This window comes from Leptosomus discolor, chromosome 5 (assembly GCF_034619465.1).
Source record: "Leptosomus discolor isolate bLepDis1 chromosome 5, bLepDis1.hap2, whole genome shotgun sequence".
Lineage (NCBI taxonomy): Eukaryota > Metazoa > Chordata > Aves > Leptosomiformes > Leptosomidae > Leptosomus > Leptosomus discolor.
The window spans coordinates 2,390,499-2,403,779 of NC_141395.1; positions in this window are offsets into that span (position 1 = coordinate 2,390,499).

Consider the following 13,281-nt stretch of genomic DNA (forward strand, 5'->3'; position numbering starts at 1 on the left):
CTTAAAATCTTAAAAACATCCCAGTTGAGTAAAATTTTATTGTTGAATCCCGGTTCGGTTGGAACAGCTCCTCTTCTGATTCACTCGCTGAAATCCCCTTTGCCACCACGTCCTTGGCACCACTCGGCTGCCGAGCGCCGGGGCCTTTCTCACACCCGCCAGCCAGGATTGTCTCATTGTTTCCTGGTGCTCTCCCATCTGCTGTCCCTGCTCGCGTGCTGAGGATGTCATTTCTTTCGACTAAAAGAGCTTTGCGTTGGTTGGGTGGTTTATGGAGTAAATAAGGATCTGAGGCCGGGGTGGATTAGTAAAGAGTAGCCATCATTATGCTCCAGGCTTGCTGGGGATACTTTGTCCTGGATTTTCAGCGGCATTGGCCAGAAACACCCCACCTTTGTCACCTCTGGTGGTTCCCTGTAGCTGTGCAAGGGCAGGGCAGCAGAGGCTCTTTACTAGTGATAGTAGAGAGGCTGTGGCGTGTGAGCTACTCAAGGATTTCACCCCACAGAGGAAGCTGCTTTCTGTAGGAGGAAAAAAGCTGCGATCCGCCAGGATAAACTGGTGTTTGCTGTAAAAATATAAACAGCATTTCAGGAGAATAACCTCATACGTGAAGCACGTATTTGTGCCTTCCTTCATGGTGCAGGTACCATGGAAAACAATAGATGTCTAGCAAAAAAAGAAAGTCAAATTTTGTAATTACCATGAAAACTTAAAAATACAACAAAACAAATCAGTATTAGGGCTGGTAAGAGACTTGCCGGCTCTCATCCTTACAGTTATTTCTATGGCAAGCAAAGCACTGCTGTATCTATTAATTTCCATGTGACAAAGGCATTTTGTGTTTGTGTCTCTTGGAAAATACCTGGGAAACAGTGTCGGGTGTTGGCCCTAGATCTAAACCGTCGCTGCTGATTTCAGTATTCTCAGCGTCAGGTTTGCACTTTTAATTCGAATAGAGAATTTGCCCATGGGACCTCAACAAAATATTTGTCCTTATTGCTGTGCTGATGCTTGCTGCCCTTCGCCAGCAGGGGATATGTAACAGCTCACGTTGTAAAAATCCACAGCTTGATTTTGACTCGAGGTGCAACTCCTACTGCCAAAGCCGAAAAAATAAAATAATAAAAAAGGCCACAAAGAGCAGCAGGATCTGAGCCCCGTTCCTGGCAGTACCCCACTATGGTCAGTGGGCTGAATGCCATTTTCTGTCACCTGAAAACCTGAGGATTCGAGAGACAATTCGACATCCCTTAGCAGGAAAATACTATACAATCTGGAGGCAAAAGCAATCTCCTTGTTGACCGGAGGGGATGGGGGAGGTGGTTGGAGGAAGAAGGGTTTATTGGAGTCCTCTCGCCGTCGCTGACACACACAAAGCGCTGCTCTGGCGCGGCAAAGGGAGGACAAAGCCTCCTTCGCTCCCCATTGTACCTGTGCGTCTTATTACGCGATGTAAAAGATGTCTTCAGTTCCTGCAGGAAGGAGGTTGTTCCCTTGGGAAAAAAAAAAAAACACCTTCCTGCAGGTTTAATTGTTGTCATCAAAACTGCCTCTGCCCCCTTCGAGTGGCATTGAAACTTTCTCTGTGCGTTTGTTAAAAAAGCAGATGCTACAAAAGACCTGTCACGTCTCCTGAAAGACTGCGGTGCCGGAGTCACATTTTCTTAAGGAAGAAGCACTTGCTGCTTTCGGGAGCCACGTGTCTTATTTAAAAAAAAAGAAACAAAACAAACACAAAGCGAAGTGTGGGGAAAATAAATGGGGTTACTAGCAAACAGCTCATTCTTTAAGACAACTTTTAGGCTTATGTCTTCATCTGGCCACTCTGGAGAACTCGGAAGGATAAAACCCAGATGAAAACAGACGATAGTCATCAGCTGAGGGTGAGCTCAGGGTGGTCGGTGAGTCAGTACCTGGGGTCGGATGGGGACGTACTCCCACCAGGAGAGAGGAGATGAATTTAGCACGCTGTGTATCCGGAGGAGCCGAGGCTTTCGCTTGGCTCTGGTTCGGCTCTCAGGAGGCTCCCATAAACAAACACGTTCCTGTGTTGTTGCACATCTTGTGCAAGAGAAAAGCAGCTGGAGAGCAGGGCCAAGCTGACGCTGGGGAAATTCCTTCTCCGTTGCACAACATTTCTGTGGCGACTTTTCCCTCGCATTTAGTGTGGCTGGTGGGTGTTTACGGGATGTGTGGCTTCTATCCAATTTAATTCAAAATAACTCATTTCTTGTCCTTTGGACTTCTGCCCCTCAATCTGCTGCAGTTACTGATGCAAGGACCTGTTCCATCCCTCTCTTTTAACCTAAGAGCGCAGTGAAATCACGTGTAGATACTTTACCATTTTCACCTGCCACTGGAGGGTGGGAGCCTTCCCTGATTTCTGCAGCAGGCTGCCTGAAGATAACCAGACAACTTGGCTAAGAGAAAAAAAAAAATAATTCGTGATTAATTTTAGTTATGATTTAACAAAACAAAACAGAAAAATCGAGTCAAAACTCCAAGAATTCAGAATTGACAGAGCCTGGTCTGGTTGTACTTACTTTTTTCCGTAGCTATAGAGAGTTGCAGAACATCTGCTGGAAAACAAGTCCCTTTTTCTGCTTCGCCTAACGCTTTCCTTTGTCTCCTGACACCCATTAATGACCTTTAAAGAAATGTCCTAAAAGTAACTCCGTTAAGAAGAAACGCTGCCTCTAATGGCAGCAGCCCCTGCTGCTGGAGCATTGTGTTAAAGCCATTTTTCAGGTGGATTTCCCCACTTGTTACTGCTACTACCTTTGTAACAGGAGTAGTATGGATCAGGACGAGCTACAGAGTGTACTTTACCAAAAAAAAAAAAAAAAGCTGTATAAAATATCGGAAAACCAAAGTTCTATTATCTTTGTACAGCTGAAATCGTTTCATACTCCTTAAATTCACTGACACTGCGGAGGAGGAAGCACGTCGCCTGCTGAGCGTGGTACGTGCAGATGGCAGTGCTGTCGCTTGGCCCGAATCGCGCAGAGGAAGGGTGGATTTTCTCCAAGGTAGAAGCCACGGCTGACAGTCACAACTCATCCCGATCAAGCTGCAAGCAGCCGGCTGTGTGCGGTGCATATGGAGCTGCACACCCTATTCCCTAGCCGTGCTCCAGGAACAGCTTGATATTTCCTGGCAAGCTCAAGACCACCGGAATACGGAGACGGTCTGTATCAGGTCAAGTCTTGACTAACAGCTACTGATGGGATCTGCTTCTTGGGCTGGACATGAGGAGATGAGCAGGGGTCACCTTGCCCAGCAGGTTCCACCAGCCGGACTTTGTCCCGTCCGACTTCTCCTGCCATAAACACGGGGAGCACAAGAGGGAGCCAGATGCTTTGGAGCTGAAATCCCAAAGTCTCTGCTGGGGTCCTGCCCGGCTGCACCTGGCGGAAGGAGGAGATGGCAGAAGCAGGTCCTGCTCTATCTCTTAGCTGCTGCAAGTGGAGCTCAGGTCGCGTTTGCCTGGAGCAGATGCTGGGAGCGGTCCCTTCCAGTCTTTCATCGCTCATGGGGTGCTCTTAGAGCACCTTCTTTCAAGGTTCTATGAAAACAGGTAAGGAAATCAAGCACTTACTGATTTCACGCTGAAATTACGGATGGCTGAGATGACCAAAATCCTGAGCACTGCTGTAGTTAATCCCTTTTTAAACACCATCACTTCAGCCAGCAGAGCCCTGGATCAGGCGAGCCCAATGGGGCACCACGCAGGGCAGATCACCTCGGTGTGCACGTGAGCTGTGGGGGACGACCGCCCTGTTAGCACTACGTTGAGACAGAAGGGAGTTACCAGAAGGAAGAGCTGGTGAAAGCTGGCGGTTCTGCTCTTTGGGGGTGATGCTCCCTGCTAACCCCCAGCCCTCGGAGGTGAGGACCTGCTGTGGAAAGCTGCGCTTGGATTCCGGCTTATCTATGCTGCTCTTTGGCTCCTGGTCTGCTCCACATCTCACCAAGTACAAGGGCTTTGGAGGAAAGACACCACCAGCTCTCAGCCACCAAACCTTCCTGCACATGAGAATAACCCATCCCATCTCCTCTTGGTGTGGCTGGCGCTGAAGTCAGTGGGCAGTGCTGGTATACAACCATGGGTTTGCTTTTCAGTTAAGACACCCTTAAAAAAAATTTATAATCTTCCTTTCCATTTTGGCATGGATTCTGACAAATTTTTCCTGCTATTACAATAAAAGCAACATCTCTTCTTGGTGTTGCAAATAGCCGTGCTCTGCCTGGCTGCACACGGGAACTTACTTTGCAGAAACTTGCCATTTTTACCATTGTTTGGGTGCTTCTGTTTTTTAGCAGATAGCTCTTGTGCACTTACAGCCAGTTCTTAACAACTGGAGAGTTTTAATGCACACAGTAAACACCGCTGAGTGTGCTTTTTTCCCCCCTCTAAGTTATACGAGCGCTTCCCCCATGAGTTACGGGATTTGGCATTTCTCTCAGGCGTGCTTTGCATTTTCCAAACTTTCTGAATAACGCGTTGGGAGACTTAAGCATCTGCACTGCCAAACCAAATGAGAGAAGAAACGATTTTGCAGGCTCATTAATGCCTAGCACTGACAGGCCTGGAGGGGCTGTAATTTTATTTACATAGGCTAGAGACAGGCCTTTAGGGAAGTGGGGTGTTATTTGCATAGAGGAGAGATGTGCCTTCAGGGGTGGGGTCTCATTGAGATGCAAAAGGAACAGGAACTGGGAGCACAGTCTTACATAGATGCGGTTTTACCTGTGCTTCCAAAAGCCTTTGAAAACACGGTCATAAATGCTGTTCTTGGTAGCAGCTGGAGTGTTTTTCCCACACGCGGAGCTGTTAGAGGTCAGCCTCATCAGCTGTCCCACTGCTAGCAGAGCCACCGAGAGCACACGAGAGTGAATCAGCTACAAGGGAAACAGATAAGAGAATCTGAAGATGGAAAGATTAAGAAAATCCACGAAATAACAGTATTTATAACAACTACGGTTATCAACCCTCCCCCCCCAACCTCTCCCGAAGTCAAAACCAAAATAACTGTCTTTATCTAGTTGTTGGCTCGATGCTATCTGCAGAGCTATCCCCCCCCCCCCCCCCCGTGCTCTGAGGCTGCCCGGCCACATTGCAGCCTGCCCCCGCCACCCACCTCCCCTCCATCCCTCTCCATAACCAATGAGGTCTGGTCTTCACCACCCCAGAGTCATCCTCCCAGCCTCCAAGAGAGCTGATGATTAATTGAAGCCAGCTGCTTGGCTCCCTCTCCTCCTTCCCACACCGCTTTGCATTCCTCTTCAAGCACACACACACACACACCGCCCCAGAGCTGTAGCTTGGTTTTTCGGAGTGCGTGGCAGGGATGCTGCAGAAACAAGGCCACCTTTCACACCGCCCCTCCTCTTTGTGGGCTGTAGCTGTTTGGGTACCAGACAGTCAGAGCGGTGAACTCGGTGTGCGATGGTGTCAGCCTCAGAGCTGCAGAAGGTATTTAAAGTCTTGCTGATTTGGGACTGGTGTTACATTTTTAGCTTTTTTTTGGGGGTGTGTGTGTTATGTTCTCAATTTTTTAATGTGAGTAACCTTGAAAAGCCTCCAGACTTGCAGTGCTGCCATAGAGATCACAGATGGAATACCTAATCTAACAAAAGATCTCAAGAATGATATTTATCCTACCAGAACTTAGATACCCAGTAGTAAGTCAGCGGCCTGAACTAACTATATAGTTGTTGGGGATGGCCAGCCTCCTCTGAAGGATGATTGATCCCACTTTGGAGCGAGTGATATGCAGCGCTCTCTATAGGCAGCATCCACAGCCCTCCTCACTGTATGGGGTGTCTAGATGACAAATCTTAGAGAGTCTGGGATTCTTGCTGCTTATTTCTTGCTAAGTCTTTTGTCTCTGCTTACCCGCCTGCTTTGTTGTCCAGTTGGGAACGTGGAGGGTGGCACCAAAGGGCTGGCGGTGCCGCTCCTGCAAGAGCCCTTGCTCAGCCTTGCTTGTGATGTTCATCCAGTGTCACCGCGGTCAGCGTGTAAAACTGTCCTCATGTTTCCAGTTTCCATACAGTGTTTTTGCTGGGATCATGGACTGGTTAACACGTGTGCTTGCTTAGCATTCCCCTGTTTCCCACTACTTAGACATAAAGCAAAGCCCTTGCATGCCTAGCAGATCTCTTCCAGCTCTTGGATCCCAGGTGTACAACCGTAGGTGAGCCATGGTTTGGTTTCCTGAGCACTTTGGGTGCCTGGAGCCTGCATTTGCCCTGCTATCTGATACAGACCTTCCCAATCAGGTGTCCGTGCTCCTGACCTCTTTTGCTCAGGGATAAATAGTGCGTGCTGAGAATGTTAAAAGTTCCCAGTGTTAGAAATGAGCATGCCAGAGGCCTCGCGAGTGAGCCGCGCTCGGTTTGCTCGGCACCTCAGCCTGAGCCGATCAGCTCTTGAGGTCTTATCATCATGTCAACTGACATTTAGGCTGCTTCTGTACCAGCCAGTCCCAAGGCACGTCCATCACCGCTCCCAGGCTTTGTGCAGACACAAACAGAAATAAATAAATACCTGGGCCATGGGACTAAAAGAGTTAAGAAAGCTCCGTATTCTTCCCCAGGGAAGAGTCTATTGCAACTTGTAAACACTTGCTGTCTATTTCCAGGTGGTAATTAAAGCAGCTTCCCCCCACCAAGTCAGGATTACATCAAGAGGCTGACAATTTCCTGGAGAAAACAGCTGTGTTTCTGCTAATGAGCCTCAAGATCAGCAAAACGCGATGCCTGTGCGCAGTTGTAGCTGCAGCTCTGGCACGTGAGACCCGAAGACCCTTTGATAATTCTTACTGGTATTTCTTAGCGGATTTTGTTTCTCCGGCTGTTATTGTGCCAACTTGCAAAAGTCTGCTCGTTGCGCTGTCAAGTTTTTCCTTTCAAATATTTACTGTGGGCTGTTGCTGATTCAGTCAGGTAATGGTGACGTGTGGAATTAACCAAAGCAGGGGAGGGAAAAGCACAGGCCACTGTGTTTCTGAGTTGCTGGAAGAAATACATTTTTATATCGTGCAGCTCAATGAAACATATATTTTTTCACAGGATGAGTTAATTTTTGCGAGTCCAGAGCAGACATGGGAGCTTAAGAAATGGCTTCATTCCCTTCACGTGGCGTATTCACATTTTCACAAATTACTTTGCAAATAACGGGCGTTCTTTAATATGGAAGCTGGGCAAAATAAAGCAGAATTGTCAAACACAGCTGCTACGTGGCCTTTGCAGATTCTTCACAACAGTACAAGGCTGGCAACAGCTAAAAGTGAAGAGATAGAATTGTGATGTTCAATTCATCTTAATGGCTGCGTCGGTGAGGAGGTGTTAGTCGTCCTGCTGTTGGGCTCTGTAAACCTGGCTTGTACGTCCGTATGTGACAGTGCCAACGGCTAGGTGAGGCACTGTGTTCTGCACGGAGTTGATACTTGAGTTTGTGCTGTTGTATGAAAAGGCAATAAATATAGGCATGGCTGGGGCATGGTAACAGCAGCGGATTAGGAGCAAAAATCCCTCCTTCCTAACTCTAGACTGCTGCTGAGGTCAGCCCGAGTTTCCCATCACCTCGAGCTGGGACTTTATCCCCTGTCTTGGGATGCGTGGCTTGCCATGGGCATCCAAAGCCACACAGGGAAAACCAGTGGATTGGTTTGAAAAAAGGTGTCCCCGTCTCACGGGCCAGCGACTTGCTGCCGGCTTGTGCCAGCCCAGGCTGTGCAATGGCAGGGTGCAGATCGCCAGGGATGCAGCCGGCTTGGCGAAACCGAGGTGGCCTTCAGTGAATCCTCAGGGCTCGGTCGTGTTCAGGCAAGCAGGAGGACTCTTGTGCTTTCCTTTTCCTCTGATGTGGATTGACTTGGCACCTCTACCAGTACCTCCCTTGCTCCCTGCGACACCTCTCTCAAAATCATCTTCATCACCTCTGTTTCTCAGTCCATTTATCAGTAATTTCCCACCGCCTTCACGCTGGAGGAGCCAAACCCCCTTGGCTCGAGCAAATCTGTTGCCTACAGGAGGTTCAGGAGAGGCTGAGTTTTCCTGCCCTGCATGTCCCAGGGTGGGTGGGGAGGTATGACCCAGGACTGCCTGTTCGTGGTAGATCTGCAAAGGCAGAGGCACCCAGCGATGGCAGTTTTTATATTAACTACTCTTGGTATGGGCAGCGCTCATAAGGCACGCACCGAGGCTGTGCTCCATACCAGTACCAGTTCAGTGCCGCTCAGGAAACCAGCTGTACGTGCTCCGTATATTAATGTGTTTCCGTAGTCTACCAAAGGGAGGGCTCTCTTCTTCTGGACAAGATTCAGTCACAGCTGAATAAGTCTGTCCTGCTTTTGGCCCCCTTGGGAAAAGTGTGGCAGGGAGAGCTTGTGCTCGTTGTGTTAAAAATGAGTATTTTCACTATCTAGACAGACGCCTTCAATCTCCAGGGCCATCAGTCTGTAGCCCTGACAAAGACTGAATGAAAGGCAAAACATAATTATGTACATATTACTCCGTCTGACGTCTTAAATATTAAGACATCTATCTAGTCTAAAATCGTTCATATAAATGTGTTTGTGGCACCTTAGGCTTAGGAAATTTTGAATAGATGAAGCGATAATGTTCTTCGGTTCATTTGGGCTCCTGGTATAATATGATTTGGTTTTCCTCAGATGCAAGGGGTTTGCTACAGCCTCATGCTGTGAAGTTTTGGTTCCACCTGCCATGAACTTTATACTGTTTCTGTTTGCCTCTGGAGATATTTTCCATGATAGTCCAGGGCATTAACATGAAATTTGAGGCAGTGCATCCATTTTCTGAAAAGTAAGCATTGTGTGAAATGAGTATAAAAGCCATGTGTTTTCATAACTGTCGAAGTATCGTAATTTCTTTTGTTATTTTATGGATTGAAAAATTGAGGCAAAGAGGGCAAATACTTGCCTGAGGCTACTTACTCAATAGCAGAATAAAAATTGACAATAACACACTAAGGTCAGGCCGGAGAAATATTAATACTTTGTCAGCCTCAAGCTGGGACATGAGACCCCGCGCCATGTTTGTATTCCTAAAGCCCTCCATTTCAAGCTTTCTGCCTTTTGAAGGTGCCATTTTCCAGCCCTTTAACTGAAAAGCGGATTAGAAAGCCTGAAAATTAAAATAATTGAAAATCGTGACAATAATGACCACTGAGAATCTGATGTATTTGCAGGAATTTAAGTTGGTGCCTTAAGAAAGAGCAGAGGATACACTGTGGCTCACGAGAATGTTGTGAGAGCCAGAAAACTGTCTCATGCTGGTGTAGAAACTGGCTGAGTGTGAGCAGGGACGCTTGGGGACAAGTGCACCAGGTGCTGAACTCGCACGTTCACATTCAGACTTCTCCTGGTCCTCTGTCCGTGGTCAGCCCTCTGCTTGTGCAGCTTGTGCTTTGGGCAGTGCACGGAGCTGGAAAATACTTTGTGAAAACTGTATACATTGAAAAGAAATGAAGAATTTTGAAAACTTCTCCCTAGCCAAAGAAATAAAACTGGCTGGGCAAACTAGATTTCTTTTTGTTTAGGGAAAGGAACTGCCGTGTGTGACACGGTCCCTTGTGAAAAATGTGTTTTTATGCAGTGTGCTGTATATGGCGTTCCCAAAACCTGCGTATCTTGTAGCCAAATCACAGAGCACGTCCGTTTATTTTGTGTAACAAACCGTATTTGTGCTCTTCTTTGCATGAAAAAAAAGAATTAACTCCAAAAAAAGAAAACAGGAGAATTGAACACAAACAAAAGGAGGTGTGAGAACTTCGGGACATGGGAATAACTAGATGTATTTTACTACCCACTGGTATTTAACGTGAACTGCACTTCAAACGTACACCGTTTAAATTACCTCTGTAGCTGTCGGCAGTTTTGTGGTGCCTCGTGCCCGTGGAAGCTGCGCGGAGCTCGGGCCTCTCGTACCGTGGAATCCGGGGGATTGTTCATCTTCTAGACAGCGCAGAACAGGGCTGGCCCACGTGCTGATGAGATCCCCTGGCATTTTGGGGGGCGAGCAGCTGGAGCCTGGGGGTCCCTGAGCACCACAACTCTGGTACAGGTCCCTTTTTTTGAGTCCAGGTTTCAGCCCTTGCTCACCCTGTGAATGGGACAGTTGTGGAGGTTATAAAGGGGACTTGCCGTCGGCGGGAGTGAGGAGTTGTATATTTGTCCGGATATTTACGTTTGAACTGCATCGTAGGGTCTGTAGCGGTAGTGGGGAAATTGGGGGTGGCCCATCTCAGCTCTGTAACTTCATTGTTAAAACTATTAGTTTGATTAATTAGATGGCAGCTAATGATGTAACCAACAGGCTCTCACTCATCCGCTGGGGATGGAGGTGCTATAGGACTTTGCAGGTGGGAAGCAGGAGGATGGACAGACACCCCTGGGACACCGTGTCCTCCGGGTATCATTCCTGGTGCCCTTCCTGCCATGATATCCCAGGACTTCGGGACCCCCTATACGCAGCTTTATAGAGCCTGGAGATAGTGAGCTCATGCATAAAGCCAAGAAACACGTCTTTTTTTTTTTTTTTTTTTCCATCCAGAAGTGCTAGAAAACAACATTAATAGCACTTCACGGGTTTGTTAGCTGCCACGCTCCTTTCTTTCATCTTTGGCAATAAGCAGCTCATTAAACAAATCAAAGCAGGTTTTGTGAGACTGCCTTCATCCTGTCAGCCGCACTTCACCCAGATGGGCATGTGGCATGTCCCCGCCGAGGCACTGCGGATCCCCTGCAGACAACAGGGCTGGCACGGGGAACGGGACCGCAGGCTTTGTGCCTGTGAATAGGCACTTTCGGCTGAATAACTTCGGGAGCGGGGTTTCCAGCGGGTCCCGTGGTTGTGCTCAGGTACAACCAACTCGCCTGTTTTCCCTCGCTTTGTCAGGGTATACTTGTTTTGATTGCCTGCACCGCCAAAGAGAGTGGTTAGTGGTTTGCAGGAGCCTTCCCTCTTGGAGCGAGAGCCACGTGAAATGCAGAAGGGGTCCCTGGTAGTGGCAGTAAAGGAAAGCACGTTTTGAAGGTGTCTATTTCCAGCCCTTTAACTGAAACGTGGATTAGAAAGCCTGAAAATTAAAATAATTGAAAATCGTGACAATAATGACCACTGAGAATCTGATGTATTTGCAGGAATTTAAGTTGGTGCTATTCCCCAGCTCGAGGAATCTACAGGAAGCGCTGGTCCGTGGGTGATCTTATACGCCGTGTGTTCTGCGGTACGTGCTGCAGCAGAGAGGCACAAAAGGGCGTGCTTATATTGTAACCGGTTTGTTTTTATTGTTCTTTAAGTTTTATTTTGAGAGGTTTTTTTTTCTTTTTAATAACACTTTTATTTTCCTCTGCGGTGCTTGGAGTTGAAGCTGTTAACCGCAGCCAGACACTTGGCAGCGATGCCTCGTTTTAGACTTGCACGAAGCCCGTTAATGTTCACCCAGAGATCGTTACCACCTTAATGAATCGCAGGGTATGTGTGCTCGGGTAAGCACCTCCTCAGCTCAGCCGTAGGTTGGGAACCAAGATTTTCCATAGAGCTTGACGAGTCACCTGCGCTGCTCGTGCCAGAGCACGGCTGATCCCAGCGCACGTGGCCAGTGGCAGCGTCTGAGGGGTTTCAGCTTGTTGCTCCTACGCCTGTAACACCCTACAGTCGCCCATCAGATGCCCGCAGAGGGGTGGATGCCATGTGAGGTTGCACAGGTAGCTCGATGCCGCCCACGCAGAGAAACGTGCCCGGGTGTGCGAGGGCAGCGCTCTGCTGAGCCATGGGGTGAGGAGCCAGCCTCGCCCCGTCACGCCCATCGCCCTGTATGGGGCTGGGATTCCCAGATCCCAGGGAAGAAGCGCAGAGTACAGGTGGCATAGCATCCTGCTGGTGTACGAAACCATGGCAACACTGTTTTAAGCATTTCTAGGCTGTTTGATTTGGCCTAAACCTTTTGCAGACATTTTTCCTTCAGCTATTTTTGTGTATTTTTATGTGGATTTTAATAGACGGGTCTAAGCGAGATTTTGTCCCTCGCTGCAATTTCCCCTTAAAGGCAGCCTTATGATGTACTGTCAGACGCTGTTCACTTAAAAAGCCTTGGGTAGAAAGTAGCTTGGCTTGCCAGAGCATCAGACCACTTGCATGGCATTTTTTTTTTTTTAACCTTTTAAATTGGGCTAAAAAAGCTCAAACTAGGGCAGGGGCCCTGTCTGGTGCCAACGGCAAGGGCTTGATGCTTCATTTTTGTGGGAGCCTGCAGGTTCCCCTCCTTAATCACAGCGAAGCTGGTGTGATACTCGAGTCAACTGATTGTCGCTCTTAAAGGAAGAACAAGAAAGCTCAGACAGCTGATATGGGAGATGCTTTCTTACTTCTGCAGAGGCCCTTTTATTTTTTTTTTAAGATTACCTTTAAGAACCAAGAGACCCCATTTAATTTCAAATTTAATGACTTTCCACCATACCTAATTCTACCATTTCCAAGTACATTAGCTGCATGATCTCCAGATTGCTCGAAAGATGTCGTCAGGTACCAGACTGAATGTCAGACATAAAAGCTTAATAAGTGACGCGCTTTACATTTTTGGTGCAATCGAATATAAAAGCTTCCACTCAGTTAAAATTACCAGAGGTAATTTCAACACAGCTGTCAAGTCTTTTTCCTAGAAATGGAAGTTTTTCCTAATGTGCTTTTACTGAGATTGGGGAAAGTAATTTCTTATGTAATTTCTTTGTATGCAGGTATTATCGGAGAGAGGTGAAGCTTGACATTTTGCTGAGAAGGTATTTCTCTGGTTGTCCTTAGCAGTATGCTGCTGGAGGTGGTCCCCTCACTTCAGATTGGCGTAAATTTGAGACTGATATCCAAGTCTGAATGCGTGGGGCCACTTGGGGGATGCTGAAACCCATAAATTCTGTTAAATGCTGGAAGATTTTTTTTTTTTTCTTTTTTTCCCCTGCAGAGGTGTGACAGCAAGGAGATGAAATCCCTGCCTGAAATGGTCCCAGACAGGGGGCATGGCGGACTCCCAAAGCTGCCTTTGGAAGGCAAATGAGTTCTCAGTGGGACTTGTGCTGTAAACCCTCAAACCCGCTCAGGTTTGCCATGGAGTGTTCTGGAGGACGGGCTGAACCCCTTTGCATCTGCAGGAGAAAAGAAGCAAAGCTCAAAATTTCAGTGCTTTCAGCGCTTCATTATTATGGCTTGCAGAGTCAGGCATGGGAAAAAGTTATCAGTGCTTGGTTTAGGATA